This window comes from Balaenoptera borealis (assembly GCF_965194805.1).
Source record: "Balaenoptera borealis genome assembly, chromosome: 14".
Taxonomy (NCBI): domain Eukaryota; kingdom Metazoa; phylum Chordata; class Mammalia; order Artiodactyla; family Balaenopteridae; genus Balaenoptera; species Balaenoptera borealis.
In genome coordinates this window covers 13,156,833-13,180,321 of record NC_138875.1, presented here as the reverse complement: position 1 = coordinate 13,180,321, position 23,489 = coordinate 13,156,833, and the positions used below count along the sequence as shown (strand labels likewise).

General features: G+C 41.8%; 1 protein-coding gene across 6 annotated transcripts in view; it reads left to right on the top strand.

The window, feature by feature from the left end:
• The window catches only part of TNFRSF11A (TNF receptor superfamily member 11a), a 163,152-nt gene that overhangs the window by 70,711 nt on the left and 68,952 nt on the right, over positions 1 to 23,489 (top strand). Inside the window, exon 11 of one of the 6 annotated variants that reach the window (XR_014233833.1) lies at positions 8,235 to 11,267. The exons of the other annotated variants lie outside the window; for them this stretch is intronic. The gene's annotated coding sequence lies outside the window, so the exon portion shown is untranslated. Of the gene's footprint in view, positions 1 to 8,234; positions 11,268 to 23,489 lie in introns of those variants that run through there. 6 annotated transcript variants of the gene reach the window in all.

The following is a 23,489-nucleotide window of genomic DNA, read 5'->3' as shown; positions in this document are numbered from 1 at the left end:
GTTGTATTTTTTAGATTCCACATATAAGTGATATCATACAGTATTTGTCTTTCTCTGACTCACTTCACTTAGCATAATGCCCTCCAAGTCCATCCATGTTGTTGCAAATGGCAAGATTTCATTCTTTTTTATGGCTGAGTAGTATTCCACTGATATATATATATATATATATATATATATATATATATATATATATATATATATATGTGTGTGTGTATATATATATATGCCACATCTTCTTTATCCATGTCTGTCCATGGACACTTAAGTTGCTTCCATATCTTGGCAATTGTAAATAATGCTACTATGAACATTGGGGTGCATGTATCTTTTCGAATTAGTGGTTTTGTTTTTTAGAAAGCCTTTATCTTTACGACGTTCTTTCCTAGAAGTGTCATCTCCTCCTGCCCTCAGAAGGCTCACCTGATGGTTGCAGCATCCACCAGTGAGTGCTGCTTAGTTCTATTATTTCAAAGTGGCAAAATGGCAATTATTAAATTCTATTATCCCCTCTAAAGTTATCGGCTAGAAGTCCTTTGTTAAAACAAAAAACCTCTCCTCATGAACTCTTGGGCAGGAACCCATTTTAGTGCTATTCTTAAGTGTGTGATATTGCTTGATTAATGTTTACGAAGGTACCTCTAAAGAAAAGCATGATTTAAGCATCCACGGCAGCAGAGTTGGGGGAGAGCCTGGCCTCTGTGACTGTGTGCTTGATGCCTTTCTCTTCTTCCTTGGTCTTTCCAAGGTTAAGCCCTTGGTTTAAATTGCATTTCCTGCTACATCACTTTGGACCTTCCTATAGCAGTTGTACTATTTGATCTTTGTCTTTAAACTCTATGTCTTGATAGTTTCTCTCCTCTGCCTAAAAATATATAGTCGTTTTCCCTATTCTGGAAAAAAATAAATCCTTCTCTTGTGCTCTAGTGCTGAATTCGTCAGCCTGGCATGAGGCTTCCTTCTGACCTGAGCCTCCCCGTCTCTCCAGCTTGGCTTCCCTTCGTCTCTTCTTACACCTCATGCCTTGGCCCAAACGAATCCTATTATCCCCCCAAAATGGCCTGTGCATTCTTTCCATCACTCTTTTATTCGTACCTTCTTCTGCCAGTAACATTCTTCCCAATGTTTGTCAACCCTACCTGTGCTCAAAGACTTGGTTCAAATGCCATGTCTTCATGAAACCATTCCTGGTGATCCTGCCAGAAGAAAAAAATCCTGACCCTGATCGCCCCAGGAAGTGTGTACCTCTTCAGGATATAATCTACTAAACTTTTGAAGAGGATCAACTAAGTGAAAAACGGATTCAAAGAGACAATAACAGACATACACAAAATGTAATGAAATAGAAAATACAGATTAAGGAATAAAGAGGATGTAAGCATACCAGCTATTCTGGTGAACAGAGTTGCTGGGCTATGGATCCATTTCTCAGCTTCCCAATAGCATGAGAAAATGAGGGAAATGCTTAAATTCTGTGATTTTCATTACTGAAAGAAATCCCTTCAGTTCTGTGGTGTTCTGGGAAATTTTTCTTGGCCCCAATTTCTGAAACAGACTTTCCAGTTGGCTTTATATAAGTGGTGTAGTGAAGAATATTTTATAGCAACTGCAGAAGCAAATTTCATATGACCATTTCCTATAGCAACATCAGATAAAAGCTAAGGCAATTAAAGATAATCTTCTAATGGGCTAATCTAATATACTTCAAATATCGAGGCTTCTGGTGTTCTAATCTGATCTAAGGATAAAACTCAGAATACTTAAAGGAATAAATGGAATGCACAAGCTATATAGACAATCAGCTCTGTTTATCACATTACCAATCCAGTGATAAGAGCTGAGTGAATGCTAGTTTAAACTGAACCTATTGGTGAGAATCTAGAGTGCTTGTCTCCTGTATTGCTGCATGAGGGTAGATGCATATAATTTGGAAACCAAGTAAGTAGATGGTAGGGTTGATTACCCTCTAAGGGAGTTGAGAAGTTAATCTCTCTTTTCACTCAGATGGAAGGTCATTCTGCCTGTAATTAGCTGTCCAGAAAGCCAGCAGTCCCCTAAAAAGGCAGTTTTTATTGGCTCCTAAAATTGAACACAAGGATCTCTAGAAAAAAAACATTTTAGGGCCTAGAAATTTTTCAGAATTAAAAAAAAAATTCCTACAATAATATAAGACCTCGGTGGTGTTCTCCTAGAACAACTGGTTCTCTGCAGTTTGGCTCCTGTCTGCCACCATGGGAATGACCCCATGCAAGCTTTCTTTAAGGAATTATTTCGTACCATCCAATTATTCAACATTGGATTTTGGAGAATATCTGACAAAGATGATGATTTGCTTGCTTTAATTTATAAAAAAATTTTATTCTGAAAGATTTCAAAATACACAAAAGTAGAGATAATGTAACAAACCTCCAGCTTCAACAATTATATATATATATTTTTAAATTTGCTTGTTTTTAATTATAACAGTACTAAGCACACATAATAAAAAAAAAATCAGAGAATGCCAAAAGACATTAAATTCAAAGTCCCTTCTACCTTCTACCCCAAGATAACCACTTTTACAGTTTCTTGAGTACCCTTTCAGAAATGTTCTGTGTATGTATGTGTGCACATTTGTCCTTTTAAAAGTTTGATCATAGTGGGGGTTTTTTTAGAGTTTTTATTTTTTCCTCTTTTTCGGCCATGCCCTCGAGGCTTGCGGGATCTTAGTTCCCGACCAAGGATTGAACCCTGGCCCTTGGCTGGGAAAGCGCAGAGTCCTAATCACTGGACCACCAGGAAATTCCCATGATCATAGTGTTTTTATATGTTTTTTTTTCTTCTATGCATACTGTTTTTCACCTTTTTAAACTAATAATATACCTTGGAGAGAAAGCCATATCTTCATGTATAAATGCACTTCATACTTTTATTAATAACACTCTTATGTACTCCTAACTATGTACCTGCAATTGCTCATCTTTCTTTACATATTCTTTACTCTTAATTCTCACAACAGCTCTACAGGGCAGGTACTATTATCCCATTTTATAGATGGGGAAACTGGGTGGGGAGGTAAAGTAACTCACCTGAAGTTACACAGCTGGTGAGTGTCAGAATCTGTGTCCTTAGCCACCACACTAGCCTGCCTCTGTGTAACACAATGTTGTACATCTGTGTGGTATTCCATTGTGTGGACCTACTATGCTTTACTCCTGTGGGTGGATGCTTAGGTTGTTTCCAATTTTTCTTGCTATCATAAGCAATACTGCTGTGACTTCCATTTAAACACAGATATCTGAACTTGTATTTATTGCCTCTCCCCACTGAAACCCACCAATGTGACAATAAAAGTGTACACACACACACGGACAAAGATAACAGGGAAAACAGATGAAAGCTCCAACATTTGGAAGCTGAAAAAGCATATGACTGGATGCAGATGGTAGGTGACTGAGAGCAGATCAGAAAAAGTTGAAACCTTCACTGGTAGCGGGTGAAACCAAGAAGCAGGTCTGTTGGTGTTTTAGAATCCCAGAAAAGCTCGGGCACCTGGAGCCTCTGAAAGAAAGGGTGCAGGTGGGGCTGGGTTTAAAATGTTTGAGATGATAACACTTTAAAATGTTAATAAAGCAGAATATAATCAGCCCTCCAAATCTATGGATTCTGTATCCACGGAGTCAGTCAACCTCAGATGGAAACTATTCAGGGGAAAATATTCCAGAAAGTTCCCAAAAGCAAAACTTGAATTTGCTGGGAATTCCCTGGCAGTCCAGTGGTTAGGACTCCGTGCTCTCACTGCCGAGGGCCTGGATTCGACCCCTGGGTGGGGAACTAAGATCTCATAAGCTGCGTTGCGTGGCCAAAAAAAAAAGAAAAAAGTCACCACAGAATTTGCTATGCACCAGCAACTATTTACATAGCATTTACATTGTATTAGGTGTCATAAGTAATCTAGAGATGATTTAAACTATACAGGAAAATATGCATTGGTTACATGCAAATACTAGGCCATTTTATATAAAGGACTTGAGAATCTGAGGATTTTGGTATCTCTGGGGGTCCTGGAACCAATCCCCCAGGGATTCTGAGGGATGACTGTATTGTCATGTCTTTAAGGAAGAATTTCATAAAGAAGACACAAAAGGCACTAATCATAAAAAAAAAAAAAAAAAAAAAAAACTGGTAAATTCAACTACACTGAAAGAACTTCTCTTCATCAAAAGACATCATAGGGGCTTGCCTAGTGGTACAGTAGTTAAGGATCCGCCTGACAGTGCAGGGGACACGGGTTTGAGCCCTGGTCTGGGAAGATCCCACATGCCGCAGAGCAACTAGCCCGTGCACCACAACTACTGAGCCTGCGCTCTAGAGCCCGCAAGCCACAACTACCGAGCCCACATGCCACAACTACTGAAGCCCGCGTGCCTAGAACCTGTGCTCTGCAACAAGAGAAGCCACCGCAATGAGAAGCCTATGCACCACAACGAAGAGTAGCCCCCATTCGCCGCAACTAGAGAAAGCCCGTGCGCAGAAACAAAGACCCAATGCAGCCAAGAATAAATAAATAAATAAATAGTTTTTTAAAAAAATTTTTTAAAAAAGGCATCGTAAAGAACACAAATGAAAACCAGAATGGGAAAAAATATTTGAAATACATGTAACTTACACAGGACTAGTATTCAAAATATGTAAAGGATTCCTGGTAATAAGAAAACAAACATTTAAAAAATAAACATAAGACTTAAACAGGTACTTCACAAAAGAGAAAATCCAAATAGTTGATAAACATGTGAAAAACTACCCAATGTCATTTTTCATCAAGAAAATGCAGAGTAAAGCTACAATGAGAGATCATTACATACACAACAGATTGGCAAATTTTGAACATTTCTAATAACAATGGTTGATGAGGAAACAAAGACACAGGCACTTTTTACACTGCTGGTGGGAATGAGAGTCAGGAACAGCCACCAAGGAGAACAGGCTGGTGTTATGACAAAGCTCAAGGTACGCATCCCCCATGACCCAGAATTCACTACCAGCTGTACATCCTAGAGAAACCTTTGCAGACATGCAACAGGACACACGAACAAAGAGAGCCCGAGCGTCATTCCTCAAAATAGCCCCAAAGTGGAAACAACCCAAATGACCGTTAACAATAGGATAGATAAGTTCTGGCATAGTCCTTCAGTGGGATTCTATGTGACAGTGAAAATGAATATACGATTCATACAATAATATGGATGTACTATATAAAAAATAGATAACAAATAGAGACCTACTGTATAGTACAGGGAACTCTACTCAGTCTCCTATAATGGCCTATATAGGAAAAGAATCTAAAAAAGAGTGGATACACGTATAACTGATTCACTTTGCTGTACCCCTGAAACTAACACAACATTGTAAATCAACTATTCACCAAAGAAACTTTTTAAAAATAATAATAATACAGATGAACTGCAGAAAAAGGTTGAAAAAAAGCAAGACACACAAAAATGCAATATGATGCCACTTATTTTTGAAACATCTGGTGAGAACTGAAAAATATTCTGATAACTTTATTTTATCTAGTTGAGCAAAACACAGAATCTAGAAGTCCCTCAGGGAAATACGTGGAGCCCAAGCTCCAAGCTGTGTCCCGTGGACCTTTCCCAGCATTTCTGTGAATCCCCGATCTCAAGAGGTCTCCTGGCCCTCTGCGTCCAGGCTGGTTCATGCTAATCTGGCCGCCTGCCAGAGATCTTCTCATCTCTCTGCTGCACCACCCTAGGCAAGAGCCCAGCGGGGCTTTTATTGCCCAGCCCTCTCCCCAAAGGCGCACGCGTGCGTGTGTGCGCGCACCGGCACAGCGGACCTGCTGACATGTGGTTGGGTGGGTAGGAGGGTGGACGGAGCCCTGGGCTTAGACTTGGGGTCCTGGCACCATCACCTAAAGGCTTTGTGATCCTGAGCAAGTCACTTAACCCTTTTGCACTTGCACTGCCACCCCCAAAACAAGCATATTAACAGAACCCACTTCATACTGGCTCTTGTGAGAAATAAATGAGGTAAACCACATAGGGTGCCAGGCACAGCGTATGTGCCAAATAAATATTGAATTTTATCAGCACCTGCAGAAGTACAAATAATGTAAAGGAATGTTATCCGGGCCTCCAATGCTAGGGATTTCTCACGGGGCGGACTTCTCTGCAACCTCTGTTATCTTTCTTGTCACTCCCACCCCGAGCCAAGTCTTTCCCAAGGCTGTGCTTTTCCAGTTCTGGACTTGCTTCGCCCCTAGGCTCCGTCTCAGTTCTGTTATTTCTGAGAGCAGTGTAGTCCCCTCCTCAGCCCCTGGCCTGCCTCGGCACAGCCCACGGTACCCGTGTGCCCCTCTAAGCGCAAGGCCATCCACTCCAGGTGACGGCCAACAGGTGAGGCTGAGACGCTTCAGTCTCCCTGGCTCTCCGCCCCCCACTGCCCATCCCTCTACGTGGACTGAGCAGGAGGGAATTTATTTTCCCACGGAAATGAATGATGCCACTGCCCTTCAAATGGGGAGGCCGCTACAGTCACCTGAGGTCTTAAATAACAAAATTTTCATTCTCGCTTATAAGTAAGCCGGTCCAGGTCCCTGTTTGATTTGCATCCACTGTCCTCTCAACTAAACAATTCCCGGCGGCGTGGTGAGACTTTGCTCCTTCTGCTACTGTATTTGCAGCTCTCGTCCCTCAGTCGCTGGGTGGCGGCAGTCTATGGAGTCCAAGACTGGTCAGGCCTGAACCTGAACCTGAAGGCACACCGTGTCCCTCTTCCTCAGGAGGGCAATTAAACTGGGGGAGCGACAGAGGGTTCTTATTACAGGAGCCTGGGAGCTCTGGTCTGGCCCACTTGGTACTGAGATTAAAGTGGCCAAACCACAAGGCATGTCTCTGCGTGTTGCTTTTTGGATTTTTTCCCCTGTAAACTAGAAAAGAAAAGGACCTCAAGCCTTGGCGATAAGAAAATTCATTTTGTAAAATGCAGGCCTCTGGGAGCAGGTAATCATAACGTAGGAAAGCTGACACGTCAGGACATTTGCTTTAGAAGCCAACCATGCCCATCTCCAAGCAGGTGTGAATTGGTTCCACATTCAGGAGCAAAACATGTCCTATTACTATATTTTTTTCTAAATCAAATTAAACGTGACCCTGAGCCTCCACTTGACAAGGGTAGTGAGAAGTTCACTACCAGCCAGGTTATGGGGTGCCTCTCTGCCTACCTGGGGAACTGTGAGTCTGTCCAGAAAATGTGGGGAGAGCCTTTGGTTTTTAGTCCATCCTTGATGGTGCTCTGGATCCTCACAGGCTTACTGTCCCAGCTCCCATGGTCCTCAAACGTGGGCTGCCGCGTTCTTCCTGAGCGGAGCTTGCACACAGAGGTCTTTAGTCTCATGGTTTAGGGACTGGCCTTCTGGTTATCCCGTTGGAATATCCCACTGAGTGCTGTATAGGAAGGGGGTGGGAGGAGAAGTGCACCGCACTCGGGCTTGGAAAATCTAACCCCTCTCTCGGGGGTCACACCGGTGGTTCCTCACTTCCTCAGCCCCCTCAGCCCCTTAGTCGGCTGAGTAATGGTCTCCTAAGATGTCCACATTCTAATTCCAACCTGGGAGTTCCTCCATGGGTGTCCATTTCTGCCTCCCATGGCCAGGGGGCGGGATAAGCCCTTTTACTCCCCAGGGTGACTCCTTAGAGATATCTGGAACTGACCCTTGTTCCAGTCCTCAGCACTGAGTTCAGAAACATCCCTGGACCAGGCTGTGCTAGCCTGAATCTGAGGATGCTGAGTGAACTGTGTACTGTAGCCTGTATAACTCTGAGATGGATCAGGTGCGCCCAGCGCAGGTAAGATAGTTTCCGGCATACACGCAAATTAGGCTACATCATGCCTGCTTTAACCATATATAAATGGTTAGGTTTCCAGAAGGTGTTGTGTGACTCTCATTCTCTCAGACCAAATGTGCACACCTTTCCCTGATGAGGACTTAATAATCTAAATCTGGGCTGTGGCCATTTACATCTAAATGATTTAAAATTAAATCAAATTTAAAATTCATTTGCTTGGTGGCACTAGCCACGTTTCAAGTGCTCAACAACCATATGTGGCTGGTGGCTACCATATTCGACAGCACAGGTTCGGAACGTTTCCATCATCTCAAAGTTCTGCAGGACAGCTCCGATCTAGATGCTTGTACCTCTGTCTTTGATAGTATTTCTGATTTTCCGCAGGTCCCCTAGCTGATCTGACCTCCTTCTTGATCCTTTAGAGATGAAATCCTGTTGATGTCATACAAACCATCTCTGAATCTGCTCTTGTCAGAAGTTTGTGAGCCTGTGTTAACATTTGTCATCACAACGTAGACCATCATGCTTCATTTCTTAAGTGCTGGCTTTTCTGACATTTTTGCCGATTTTATATTTTATGCATAATATTTCCTTTCTCAGTCACAGTGATGAATGAAAAATTGTCAAAATTTGGAGAAAAATGTACAAAAACTAAAGAGAGCCATTAGAGAGATGCATTAGCTCGAGGTGTGGGTACTGACTGGCGACTTCTGCTGGCCGTTAGGCAGACATGGATATGAGTTTGGTTATTAATGAGGGTATCATTTATGATAAAGGAGCTGTGACAGCAAGCGTTACAAGTAGTCATTATATGCCAGTGTTGACTAGACACACTGTAATCGCTACAACCAACATACTTGATTTCAATGTCTTCATAGCTGGATATTCAAATAAATTGGTAGTTAATGAAGCCATGCCCATTGAAGATTTCAGTCTAGAGTGAAAAATCCATAGTCCTAGTAGAAGGGGATCACCGTGCGGATTTTTTTCCCTTTTCTACCTATGCTGGAGGACTCCTATCAAAGCATCTCAGACTATAGAAATTGCCTTCTCCAAGTGATTTTCAGGGGGGCAAAACCTGTTCTCCTAAAACACTACTTTTAACTATTCAATTAAATCCTCCTTGAAACGTATTTTTGTTAGTCAAATAGCGGCATCATTACTGCCCAGGCAATTCCCCGAGGATCCCCATTAAGGATATTTCTGGGAGTCTTTTTCCTGAAGAGGTAACTCTTTAAAAGTTATGCTCAGACACCTAGAATTTCCCTGAAAGATTACAGGAGAATACTCCTGGCAGGGGTTTGACATTACAGCACATGCTAGCCGGGCTAATAGTTACTACCCATCATCTTATGCAGGAAGGTGCTAGCATACTGTATGAATTTAAATTGAAATTCAGAAATATGGCTGGTGTGGTAATGAAAAGATTTTGGCAGAAGCAATGTGGAGCCCTTGACAATTACAGTTGAGAAAATATAGTGAGATGGCTGGAACATCAATTACAAAATAACCTTCCAACTTGACATTTTTGGAATTTCATATTTTCCAGGGTTCCAAACGGGAAGACAGGCTGCTTTAGTAGTCAGACTTATCTTTCAGTATATTCAGTATATTGAGAAGCCAAAGTTAAGGCAAAAACGTAGTACATACTGGACAGAGAGAAGCAGGCAGACATGGGTGCTGGTTGACTGCTGTAGTAAAGGCAAACTCTTGGGGCCAAAGTTTCCAATCTTTTATGAGGTATGAGATAGTAGGAGGTTAAAGACATTGGATCAATCGTTTATTCATGCATTCATTAAATTATTTATATATTCAATTGATTATCTGTTTGTGGAAGAATGGAATTTTCTCTCCCCCTTACAGCCTGCCTTCCTTCTGCTTCTATCCCAGTGTGGAGAAGGTTTTGGAAAGACAGCCGAGCTAGGCAGACATATTAAATACGATAATATATATTTAGTGGTCAATCTTAGCAAGAAGGGTTTGTTTTGTTCACGTCTTGCTCTGAGAAACCCAGAAAGTCTTAGGACTTATGCTAAGCAGGGCAGCAGGGTGGGATGGAGCTCTGCCTTCCTGGACGGAGCAGGATGAATGGCCCCCATGACCCTGTGGGCTGCTGCTGGGATGATGCCGGGATCCTGGGGAAGGGGGGACAAAGGAAGGAGAAAAGGGAGCAGAGAGAGCAGGGACCCTCTCAGGAGCCCAGTGAGGAAGGCTCCCTATGAAGGGACACAGATGGAAAAGGAAAGAAATGTCTGACCCCATCTTTTGGGCCAGAAGGTTCTGTAACCAACACTTGGAAAATTACCGGGAATCATGAAAGAGGAAAGCTAGTATGAATTTTTTCAGGAACTCTTCAAACATAGAAAAGGAGTAGGAATAATATAATGAAGGTCTATGTAGCTATCAAACAAGTTCAATAACCAACAACATGTGGCCAATCTTGTTTCTTTTACACTTCAACCCACTTTTCCCCATCCTCAATGCATTATTTTAAAGAATATTCCAGACAAATATTTCATCTGAAAAATACACCAGTTTGCATCTCTAAAGATAAGACTATTTTTTTAAAATTTATTTATTTATTTTTGGCTGCATCGGGTCTTCGTTGCTGCACGCGGGCTTTCTCTAGTTGCGGCGAGCAGGGGCTACTCTTCATTGCGGTGCGCGTGCTTCTCATGGCGGTGGCTTCTCTTGTTGCGGAGCATGGGCTCTAGGCGCGCGGGCTTCAGTAGTTGTGGTGCACGGGCTTAGTTGCTCCATGGCATGTGGGATCTTCCCGGACCAAGGCTCGAACCCGTGTCCCCTGCATTGGCAGGCGGATTCCTAACCACTGTGCCACCAGGGAAGTCCAAGATAAGACTGTTTTAAACATACCATAATATTATCCCATATAAAAATAATAATTCCTTAATATCATCAAATGTCTCCAATTCTCTTATGAGCTTTTAACAGTTTGTACAATCCAGGACCTAAACAAGACTCATACATTGCAATGGGTTAGTATGTCTTTTATGGAGGTTTTAGTCTCTCTCTTCCTCTTCCCTCTCAAAAAAAAAAGAGGGAAAATCGTCGTACCATCTATTTATTTAAATACACTGCGTCATTTGTCCTATAGATTCTCCTACATTCTGAATTTTTCTGACTATATCCTTGGTGTCATTTAACATGTTTCTCTGTTCTCTGTATTTTTTGTAAAGATACAAAATACCTTTATAAAATTTTTGAAATATTGGCTGGAATTCTTCTACAAAGAGTAACTTGCCCTTAGCAAATATTTGGTTACCTTAAGGTATCACTTATACAGAAAAGATAAGATACACACTTGATTCTTTCCCCTTATTTACCAGTTTTCAGAATAATGAGTGGTGCCCTAGCAATCTTCTAAAGCGACCAATAGAAGCTTTTTATGAACTCATGGATTTTAACATAATGTATGTGTTTCATTTTAGTAGTTATTATTCTTTTTGATGCTCAAGTTTTCCTATCTTTGGCCAGTGGGAACCACTTCAAACTAGTTTCTGTGTCCTTCAGGCAAAACTCGGTAGTCTTTGAGAGCTTCCTTGGTTTCTTGTATAAGAAGATTTTCCAGCTTGGCTTATGCATCCCCTGACTCTGAACTGGAATCCACTATTCCCCAAGGAGCTTGCTTCTTTTTATTGGGAAACAGTATTTAGAGACCCACATTTAGCACTAGGAATACTCATACTTACTGGGTTGGTCATTGTTTTTAGACCTTTTTAATGGAATATCTAGGAAACATTTTTTTTTAAATTTATTTTTGGCTGCATTAAGTCTTTGTTGCTGCACGCGGGTTTTCTTTAGTTGCGTCGAGTGGGAGCTACTATTTGTTGTGGTGCGCAGGCTTCTCATTGTGGTGGCTTCTCTTGTTGCGGAGCATGGGCTCTAGGGCGCGTGGGCTTCAGTAGTTGTGGCGCGGCTCCAGAACACAGGCTCAGTAGTTGTGGCGCATGGGCTTAGTTGCTCTGTGGCATGTGGGATCTTCCCGGATCAGGGCTTGAACCCGTGTCCCCTGCATTGGCAGGCGGATTCTTAACCACTGCGTCACCAGGGAAGCCCCTAGGAAACAATTTTTAAAAAGATACTGTACATTCTGAGTTCATACTGATATTTGCCATTCAGAATTAGGATTACAGAATTTTTGCTTTGATTTTTCACATTCTTTTCTCTTATACTGAAAATCTTGCTTCCTAATACCATTAACATAATTCCTTATTTGTTTTATCCTACAAATGTGTTCAAAATATTAGTTCAAAATAACAATACCACATCATTACCAACAATATGGTTACTGAAAATAAGTTTTCTTTGCGGGTTTTTTTTTCTGGTTTTTGTTGATATTTAAGAGATCATATATATATATGTGTATATATATGTATACATATGTGTGTGTATATATATATACACATAATATAATAATTAGTGTTTTAAAGTCATTTGCAATAATGACTTTCCGTGTGATTAAATTATCAGGTCAACGTACAGTTAGGTTCAGTTGTTTCCCTTTGCTTTTGAGTTTTTTTAAGCTTTTTCCCCATTTTGATTTAATTTTGCTTTTAAATTGTTAAATATATACACAGTTAAAGGTCATAGCCATAAAACAAGGTATCTTTAGAAAAGTCTAGTTATCATTCCCATTCCCTCTCTTGCTTCCCTTTCTCTATAATAATATATTTTGGGGGGTTTTGATTTGCCTTCAATTTTTTTATATAAGAAAACATGTATCTGAATATATATGAATGTATATTTTTTCATTCTTTTGCCTCTTAGAGAAAATGTAACCTATTACATACATTTTCTGCACCTCAGCTGCACCTAAAAATAACTCCCAGTCCTTTTCAGTACATAGAGAAATGCTTCATTCTTTTATAGCTACACAGTATTCTAATGTGTGATGTGCTTTAGTTTACTCAACTGTTTCCCTATTGATGGACAGTTGGGCTATTTCCAGTCTTTTGCTTTTACAAATCGTGTTATAGTGAAAAGTCTTGTGCATATGCATTTCTTATTTTTGAGAGCAGACCTTTGGAATAGATTCCTACAAGTAGGATTGCTAAGTCAAAAGGTAAATGCATGTAGTTTTGCCAGCTATTGCCAAATTCTCATCTATAGGAACTGCATCGCTTAGCATTTCCACCAGCAATGAGTATGTTCTCCCCTTTTGGATTTTTGCCAAAGGGAGTGTCAAAGTAGTCTAACAGTGAAGCTGAGTTTTTATTTCTTTTTCTATGATCTGTATACTAAGAATTTAATTCCAAAGAAGCAGGACTCCTTTTGGACAGTAACACCTTTGAGGTTGTCAGAGCAGAAAAATCACTCCCTGGCTACATTATATGGTATTGAATAAAGAAGTTTTTCCTATAGCTGGGCTTGAATTGCCAAGCTCTCATTCAGAGGAGCTCAGCCACGGGGAGTTTATACAAAAGGAATGGCCAAAATTCACGGAATAAGAAGCCTCAAAGGGCTCTTTTGAGCAACATGTGCCATTGGATATCTTTGGAGGCATTTATACCCATCAAATAATCCATGGGCACTTTTTGAGAAGATTGAACCTGCTCTGGAGTTAGAAGTTCTTGGCACAATAAAGAAAACAATGGTTGAAACTGAAGGATTAACCGGGTAAAGAACATGGTCCTTTCAGTCAAAACTTTATGAAATTCTTGCTCTTAAAAGCTCCATCTCATCCTGTGTATGCAAAAGAACCCCAGAAGGAATATTCACAGCATATTATATATATTACCTGTTTGGATTTCAATACTGTATAAATGCTTGCAAAAATATAGATTTGCCTTTCCCTTTCTTTTTGTTTATTTTTGATCAATTTGGCATTCAGTGCTATACCGTGGATCTTTTAAGTGGGGGACTGACTTTACAGAAAGAGTCAGTACACATGTTTACAAAGAAGCACTCACTGAGGATTTGTTTCTCTTGCACTTAATTTTACCAAGTTGCCAGCTAGCATGCTACCAATTTACAGAGCAGTCAACATTTAGTGATGATCTTCTATGGCGTAGAACTGTGCTAGAAGCTGGGCATACGAAGATGACTAATGCCTGGTTCCTTCCCTAGAGGATCTTACCATGTGGTCTGACAGACTGACAGGTAAACACGTAAGTTAGAAGCACCTCTGACATGGGACCGTTCAGAATGTATGGTAATTGTTTACATATATTTCTGCTAATAGAGTTTACTCTTCCTTAGACACAGCTTTATTGGGTTAAAATTCACATACCATATAATGCACCCATTTGAAGTGTACAGTTCAGGTGTTTTGTGTGTTTCTGCACGTTCACAGAGTTGTGCAATCATCACCACGTTGATTTTAGAACGTTTTCATCATCACAAAATGAGGAGAAACTCCTCATTTTCCTCCAACCTACTCCCCAGCCCTAGGCAACCACTAATTTTCTGTCTCTACAGATTTACCTTTTATGGATCTTTTAGACAAGGAAATGAAAATGAAGTCACACAATATGTAGTCTTTTGTGGCTGTCTTCTTTCACGTAGCGTATTTTCAAGGTTCATCAGTGTTGTAGTATGTATCAGTACTTCATTCTTTTTTGGGGACGCAAATAATATTCCATTGATGGATATGCCACATTTTTTGTAGTTGTTTACTGTTCTTTTATTGAGGTGACATTTGTATACAATGAAATGAGCAAATCTTAAATGTGGCTATACCACATTTTTTTATTCACTTATCAGCTGATGAACATTTAGGTTGTTTCCACATTTTAGCTACATATAAAGTTGTTAAGAATGTTTATGTGCAAGTTTCTGAGTGGACACTTAGTGAAATTACTGGGTTTAACCTTTTGAGAAACAAGCTCACTTAAGGAAGGAGTGCATCTTCATATTCCCAGTATCAAGCGCAGTAGTAGAAATGTATAGTAGGTTCTCAACTCTGTGCTCAAAATTGGCATCCCATTGATTTTCCTGTGTTTTGGAATTGGGAGGGACCTTTGCTGTCAGAAGGCTTATGCTCTGAGTCAGGTGATCATCCAGCCCATGGTTGTGATGTGATATTATACAGTTCACAGTTCTCCATCTTGTTTACATGGTACCATGAGAGCCTTTGCCAAAATCCACATACCTGAGCTCTGTGACTGCCCTGATTTGCTAATCTACTAGTAATCCTATGAAACGGGAAACTGTGGTTAGTTTGGCCATACCTAGAGCTGAAAACGGACGACTTAATGATAGATTCTAATCTTTAGCCTGGAATGAACACTTCCTTGTCTATCCTTCCCAGATTCCACCTTTCCCCTTTTTCTTAAATGATGACATCGTACTTGTCATTGGGATTTGTCATTTCTCTCTCATCCATCTGGTTCTTCAGACACCACCCTGCACTCACTTCCAGTCACCCGCCCCCCGAACATGGTTCATGTAAGCTTGGTGGCCTGTCTGCTCTCACTGTCTCATGAACTCAAGATGTTAAAGCTGGAGGGCCCCTCCCTCTCTGGGTTTCACATCTTGAAGCTTATTTTTATTTTACACTTCCCAGTAGAAAGATCATTTTCCATGATACAGAAACAAAAGCGCTATTGAGTAGTTGAGTTGAAGTTCTGAGTAGTTCTGTATTCCTTCGGCAGGTATTTACACTGTCCCTCAAGCGGGGGAGTGGTCTTCCTTGTTCCTTCGCTCTGATTGATCAACAAAGCCCTTGGGATTGGCCACAGTATTTTTCACCAGCCCTGATCGCTGGAGTCTTTAGAACTTCCTGACTTGGTTCTTAAAGGTCCAGGCACCTCTTGGGTGGCTGGCCACAGGGAAGTCACCCGAGGACTATTTGCCTGTGGGCGCTGTCTTAGAATAATTTCTGTGGTGGGGATGCCCCCTTGTTTCTCTTTTCAGTGGGTCCTAGGGCTGCTCTCCTTCTTAGCTGCCACCAGCCGCTTTTCCCCAGGCTTCCTTCTCCCACTTGGGCGCTGCAAGAAGAAGCCCAGCTGTACATCTTTCTTGCTCCCCTCCAACTCTAAATAAGCTTAGAAAATATTTTTGAAGCCATCCAAGGCAATTTAGTGCCCGTAAGGGCAGGAAAACAGTCAGAAGAGGGGATTAAGAATAACAGAAAAATTATAAGAAAGCTTTAACATCTATAATAGTCATCCTGGGAACCTATTGTGACCAGATTAAATCTGGATCTACTCTTTCTTAGTCCCCTCATGGGATCAGCAAGTCAGCTCTCGCCAACCCCTCTATCCCTGTGTTCATTTGTAGGGAGCCCCGTGAGTCCTTCTTCTTATTTATACCTTCCTGCCTTAAATGAAAGATACAGTTATTAGGCTATTTGGTTTACAGATCAGAAGTCCTCTCCAAATCGAATAACTGTTTTTTTCATCTAGTTTAATTACCTTAATCAATATGTCCCCCTCCCATCTGAGAGCTGGCTGAGCAGCCTTACTGACTTCTGCAGACGCCACCCCCATCATGTGGAATTCTATGAATACTCCATATAACTATATGTGTGTGTGTGATGGATATATACAATTCTTCTTATTCACAGTAGTTTTGGTCTCTAAAGTCACCATGAATGTGAATTGGTGAAACCTGAACCATTGGTCCTAGGGAAAATACGGGCTGAGTTTCCTTTAAGCCTTTGGCCACAACATTTTCTTTCATCAGTGGGTCAATACATTGCTTTATGTGTGTTTCTGTTTGAAGACACCTTACTTAATATATGTTGTTAGTTAATTACATCGAACTCACAACAGCAGCGCTGTAACTCACGCCTGAAGGAAGCTTACCCAGCACACATGTTTTCTCCTGAAGGCACATCACAGCCTTCTTGCACTGGGGAACACTCAACAGCGCACTCCAGCACTACACTGGGGGGCACTTTAAACCGTGAAATCCACAAAAAGCACAAAGGTGTAAAACATGGGACACTAAATAGATGGTGAAAAGGACACTTGTTTACAGTGTGAGAGCGGAAACAAGAAGGCAGAGCCATTGTCTTGTTTCCCCTCAGCTGGGAAGGTGTCACATCAAGTGATTCAATTTTTTGACCACTCTGCACATCTGGGCAAATAACCGCAAGTATTGATTTGGGGTTTACAAATAAATTTTAGTGAGTGTGCCAGTTTGCAAATACAGTCAGTCCTTCGTATCGTCTGATTCTGATCTGCAGTGGGTTGAATCCATAGATGCAGAACCTGTGCGGATAAGGAGGGCAAACTGTACTACGTCATTTCATATAAAGGACTTGGACATCCATACATTTTGGTAAATCCACGGGGTCCTGTAACCAATCCCCTGGCAGATACTAGGGATGACTGTACAGAATCCACGAATAATGAGGTTCAACTCTATACACACATGCACACACATACATACACATACACACATAGACACAGCCATACACACTCATATATACACACGTATACACAACTCTATACACACATGCACACACATACATACACATACACACATAGACACAGCCATACACACTCATATATACACACGTATACACAACTCTATACACACATGCACACACATACATACACATACGCACATAGACACAGCCATACACACTCATATATACACACGTATACACAACTCTATACACACATGCACACACATACATACACATACACACATAGACACAGCCATACACACTCATATATACACACGTATACACACTCATACACACATGCACACACATACATACACATACACACATAGACACAGCCATACACACTCATATATACACACGTATACACACTCATACACACATGCACACACATACATACACATACACACATAGACACAGCCATACACACTCATATATACACACGTATACACAACTCTATACACACATGCACACACATACATACACATACACACATAGACACAGCCATACACACTCATATATACACACGTATACACACTCATACACACATGCACACACATACATATACATACACACATAGACACAGCCATACACACTCATATATACACACGTATACACACTCATACACACATGCACACACATACATATACATACACACATAGACACAGCCATACACACTCATATATACACACGTATACACAACTCTATACACACATGCACACACATACATACACATACGCACATAGACACAGCCATACACACTCATATATACACACGTATACACACTCATACACACATGCACACACATACATATACATACACACATAGACACAGCCATACACACTCATATATACACACGTATACACACTCATACACACATGCACACACATACATACACATACACACATAGACACAGCCATACACACTCATATATACACACGTATACACACTCATACACACATGCACACACATACATATACATACACACATAGACACAGCCATACACACTCATATATACACACGTATACACACTCATACACACATGCACACACATACATATACATACACACATAGACACAGCCATACACACTCATATATACACACGTATACACACTCATACACACATGCACACACATACATATACATACACACATAGACACAGCCATACACACTCATATATACACACGTATACACACTCATACACACATGCACACACATACATACACATACACACATAGACACAGCCATACACACTCATATATACACACGTATACACAACTCTATACACACATGCACACACATACATACACATACACACATAGACACAGCCATACACACTCATATATACACACGTATACACACTCATACACACATGCACACACATACATATACATACACACATAGACACAGCCATACACACTCATATATACACACGTATACACACTCATACACACATGCACACACATACATATACATACACACATAGACACAGCCATACACACTCATATATACACACGTATACACACTCATACACACATATATACACTCATACACACACACACACACACAACTCCGAGGGCAGATTTCATCTGTCTGTGTTGCACCTACCATGGCACAGGCCATGGGGTTATGTCATTTGGTCATCAGTGTATACACTATACCTTGCCCAGCGCCTGGCACATTGTCCAGTGAGGTCAATCACACACCCACAGAGAGACTGCACTCCATCTACCATCTACTCCAGGTCCATAAAGATTAGATGTAATTTTATAGAAAGCTACCAAGGCTATTTAAAGTTGCCCATCACATCTTCAGCTTCATTAGATATATAATTTTTACTATTACAATTTTTACATTGATGTAGCTCTTTATGGATCAAAAACACATTCACGTAGTTTCCAAGCTTATAGTGTCTATTGTACATAGATGGATTGCTGATGTCAATTCCACGTGGCATCACTGTGGAATTTTATTTTCACTTTTAATAAAACCTAGAGAAACACTGTGGTGAACAAGGTACTCCATAGGCCCAGTTTTGTGTGTTTTGACTCATTAGTAGTCTGGTTCTGGTTCTATAGCCATTTGGATTTCTAGCACCCAAAGTGGAGAGATGTGTTTACTAACGGATTGGGTAAAGAGTTCAAGATCTTTCGGAGGAGAGAAAATAGGCATATCTCCACCTAGCGGTCAAAAGTAAAATGTGGGAATGTTGAGATGGGTTTAGACCATTAGGTGTCAGTGTATGCACCTAAACTGGGGCTGCTTTTCTTGTGAGTCAAATGCTGGGGAGAGGAAAATAAAAACATAGGGCAGTCAAGGAAAATCCACCAGGATTACTGTGAAAAATATAAAGGTAGTCCAGTATGAGCTTTGGAATCATAAATTTGAATCTAAATTCCAGCTTCACCACTAAAGAGGTATGTGATTTGGGGCAAGATCTTAGTTACTCAAGTCTCAGCTTCTTCATCTGTAAAATGGGAATGACAACACCGACAGCATGATTAGTTTAAGAATAAAACAAAATAATGCATATAAACCAATCAGCACAGCATCTGGAGCGTAGAAGACAGTCAGTCAGTGACAGGTATCATTATTATGTCTGTTTGAAAGGAGAGATAAAGTATTTCCTTAACACTTAAGTGTTGCATACATGCATGTGTTATCAGTAACAAGGCAATACGGACTGTAAAAAATATAAGTAATGAGTGCTATATGCTTTCGTGCAGTAGGATCTATTGAATTACCTGTCAAATAGATAATGTATTAAATAAGAAGGAATCCTAGATAAAAAGACTGAGAGGAAAGTTTCTACATATTTCACATTGACTCTCCATTTCATGGAAATGCACAGATTGTGTTAAATGGGTCATATTTATTTTCTTTACACCCACTAAAAATAAAGGGCAGTAAGTTAGTGACAGATATAAACTGGAAGGGTGTTCCCAATAAATAGTGGACCCTTATCTCCTTTCTAAGGAAACAGCATGTCTTTAAAATATATTTCTGGGACTTCCCTGGCAGTCCAATGGTTAAGACTCTGCTTCCACCGCAGGGAGCACAGGTTTGATCCCTGGTCGGGGAACTAAGATCCCGCATGCCGCACAGCACGGCCAAAAAAATTTAAAAATTTAAAAAATATATATTTCTAATCCTATTGAAATAATAGTGCATATCATGGTCTTATCTGATGTTGCAAACATAGCCTCATATTACAGAGGTCTGGATGGATGAGAATGTGGGAATTCAGGAAAAGAACCACCAACATCACCGAGGTGACCCTGTGTCCATCACCTCTCCCTCACCCTTGTAACTGGTGTTGGTCTTGTCGTTTTCTGCCTGCCATTGTCCCTTCCTATTTCTTGTGGGTTAAATGTACCCCCAAAAAGATATGTTGAAGTCCTAACCCCCGTGCCTATGAATGTAACCTTATCTGGAAATAGGATTTTGCAGATGTAATCAAGAGTGAGTTAAGATGAGGTCACACTGGAGGAGGGTGAGCCCGAAATCCAATAGGAGTTGTGTCCTTATTAGAAGAGCAGAAGAGACCACACAGAGCAGAATGCCACGTGAAGACACCAGCACGCACAGAGGGAAGACGACGTGAGGACACAGCGCGAGCACCGTGTGATGCTGAGGGAGAGACTGGAGTGATGTGTCTACAAGCTAAGGAACGACAGGGATGGTCGGCAACACCAGAAGCTGGGGAAAGTGCAAGTATCCTCCCCTAGCACCTTCAGAGAGAGCACGGCCCTGCTGACACCTTGATCTTGGACTTGGAGCCTCCAGAGTTGGGAGAGAATACATTTCTGTTGTTTCAAGCCACCAGTTCATGGTACTTTATTAAGGCAGCCCTAGGAAATGAATACACTACTTCTAGCAGAGAGAAATTCCAGAGTGGAATTTCTGGTGGTGGGTGTTTATCTGAACAGTTTTTAATCCCCTGAAATTCTTTTTTTTTTTTAATTAATTAATTAATTTATGACTGCGTTGGGTCTTCGTTGCTGCGCGCGGGCTTTCTCTAGTTGGTGCGAGCGGGAGCTACTCTTCGTTGCGGTGCGTGGGCTTCTCATTGCGGTGGCTTCTCTTGTTGCAGAGCACGGGCTCTAGGCATGAGGGCGTCAGTAGATGTGGCACGTGGGCTCAGTAGTTGTGGCTCGCGGGCTCTAGAGTGCAGGCTCAGTAGTTGTGGCACCCAGGCCTAGTTGCTCCGCGGCATGTGGGATCTTCCCAGACCAGGGCTCGAACCCGTGTCCCCTGCATTGGCAGGCGGATTCTTAACCACTGCGCCACCAGGGAAGTCCCTCCACCCCCCCCCCGCCCCGCTGAAATTCTAACCTTATAAAAGTAGAGTGAGCTGCCGCTAAACAAGAGGAATGAGAGGATTGAAATCATTTGTGTTCAGACCACATTAAGCAACAGGTGATGTGCAAAGAATCTAAACATTTAGGATCTTTGAACAACGCCAGCCCGCCTGGGTGGGGAAGAGACAGGGATTTTCCTCTCTTGATGGCTGAGAGCCAGCTTCTGAAGCCTGGGATGCCGGGTCACCTGTCTGCTTCTGTTTTCATGAGGATAATGCTCACTTAATCTGCCCATGCCTGATCTTTTTCGAAAATTTCCAGGACATTGCCTTGTTCTCTCCTCTCCTTCCCTGCTACTTTCCCAGCTGCCTGGGACTCCATCCCAGTGTAAACAGGTCCACTCTGCTCCCCTAGTCAAGGGTAAATGGAACTCAAGCTACTAGGCTGTGAAGAGCCTCGCTCAATTAACGTCCAACTTGTTTAAATCCATAATATGTTAACTCGGCTTATTTGGATTTAGGAAGTCCCCAATCATCCTGTTGACACAGCGCCTGAAATAAGAAGCAAACGCCAAGCCCCTTACACAAAAGGGACTCCCTTGGCAGCATACTGCTGGTATTTGAAAGCAATTCCGCTAGGTGGCGCTCCATTGAAGGTTGGGCCCAGGATCCTGGCGCTTCCCTCTCGGTGTCGGCAGGTAATGGAAGCAATCCCGGAATGAATGAGGAAGTCCAGAAGGCAGTCCTAAATTGCTCTGACAGATGTAGAAGACGACATTACTTACCCTTAATCTTCCGATTAGACAGAACCTCTGACTGCTTCCCTCATTGATAGCCTCCTCTGTGATCAAGTTCCTTCTACCTCCGTCCCTTGAAGGGCTCCGGATCAACACACAACCAAACCATAAGGGCAGGTGGAAACAAGTGAACGGGGCTGCGGGGCTAACATAGGAGGTGATTCTCCATCGGGCTTAGCCTGGTGCCCGGCGTGGAAGTGGTTGGTTGGGCAGGGAAGGCTAATGTCAGCATCTCATGAGTGGATGCCCCCTGGTGCTGGCGAACCGGCGAGAACCCTTTGTGCCCATTAACACCCTCTGGATCGTTCAGAGAGGGACCAACTGAGAAAGCTGGGATATTTTCATGTGACAGGATTAAGTGCATTTCCGGTTGGATCTGAGCCAAGTTCTTGCATCCAAAGTATTTAAACATGGAAGTCAGACGGGGTCAGGCTAAAAATAAAAAGGACTAAAAAGTTTAACAAAACAAAACAAAGCAAAAAACAATGAGAAGAGTTCTCTGGCTGCCACCACCGTGTACCTTGAAAGAGGCTTCGCCTTGTATCGACTACAGAAGAGTTTGCGTTTCCTAAGCGACAACGGTTCTGTCGGACACCAGCTTCCTGACGTCCTCCCGATCCCAATTTCCGAGGCTGTAAGTTGGCAAAAATAGTTCTTTTCTTGTGGTGCTGTGATGAGGCCAGGAAGTAAAACATGAAACTCCCTAGCAGGTCCTCAAGAAATAACTCACTCCTTCTTTCCCTGCTGCTCTTCTGAGAAGTTTGGAGGAGAAGGGCTTTATAAACACAAGAGGTTGACATAATCAGTACACACCAATCACCAAAGCAAAGCTGCCAATACTCTGGTACAGATTTTTGCCCTACTTACAACTCGAGCAAATCCTGTCATCCCCACCTTCACCTGCTTCAGTGTTGGTTGTTGGTTTATGAACAGTGGAGAGGGACTCAGGGGGCTCCCTCTGGCTTTCCAATTTGCCAGCAGAATGGCTCTGGGGACAGAGCCAAAAAGACAAAGCCAGGTGTGCTGACTTCCTTAGAATAATCTGAGCACCGGAGGCTCATGGCAAGTGCTCAGTCTGCACCATCCCAGGGACAGGGTGAAATAGACAAATCTGATATTGGGTACCTTCAATTTCTTCTTATGTATCCCTTTCTTTACTCTCTCATTGA